The following is a 691-nucleotide window of genomic DNA, read 5'->3' on the forward strand; positions in this document are numbered from 1 at the left end:
TCTCAGATGAATCATCAACACTCATGGATGCAGTAGTCAAGAAATCAAACAACATATTGCATCAGGCAAATCTGCTACACAAGATTTCTTTGAAGCATTGAAGAGCAAAAATGTCAGTTTGAGGAGTAAGGTATGCCTGACCCAAGCCATGGTGTTATCAATAACCTCATATGCCTGTGAAAGACTGTGGAAGAACTGATGCATGTGAGTTATGGTGTTAGAGGAGAATATTGAAAGTACCATGGACTGGACCCGGAACATATAGTATCAGCCAAGAGAGCGGAGGAGCCAGATGTAGCCTTAGTGTGAACGTAGTCATCAGACATTCTGTCTCACTTACTGATGAAACTACTGCGCAAGATCAAAAAGCCGAACCTGAAATTGAGGCAGCAAAACCTAAAGCTACAGGGCATGGGGTATGTGCAGATCAGAAGCCCAAAATGCAAATTTGCCTGAAGAAACAGTGGGAGGAGGAAAAGATTTTAAAAATCCCTGAAACAGTCTATGAATGTGGGATTGTCCGGTGCTCAAAATGGAAATGTATCTAAAGAAGCATTGGACCCCTCAGAGCAAACCCCCTTCCAAGACTAAGACTCAATGAGAATACACGCTCCAATTGGGGAACACATTCGTCACAGATAAGGAGAAGTGAGGGAAAAATAGCAATGAAGCTGCAAGCTAAGCCCTACAA

The 691-nt window shown here is 42.8% G+C and overlaps 1 pseudogene; it reads left to right on the forward strand.

The window, feature by feature from the left end:
• Positions 1 to 333: 333 nt before the first annotated feature.
• The window catches only part of LOC102835020, a 3,542-nt pseudogene continuing 3,184 nt past the window's right edge, over positions 334 to 691 (forward strand).

Source organism: Chrysochloris asiatica, unplaced genomic scaffold (genome assembly GCF_000296735.1).
Source record: "Chrysochloris asiatica unplaced genomic scaffold, ChrAsi1.0 scaffold00224, whole genome shotgun sequence".
Lineage (NCBI taxonomy): Eukaryota > Metazoa > Chordata > Mammalia > Afrosoricida > Chrysochloridae > Chrysochloris > Chrysochloris asiatica.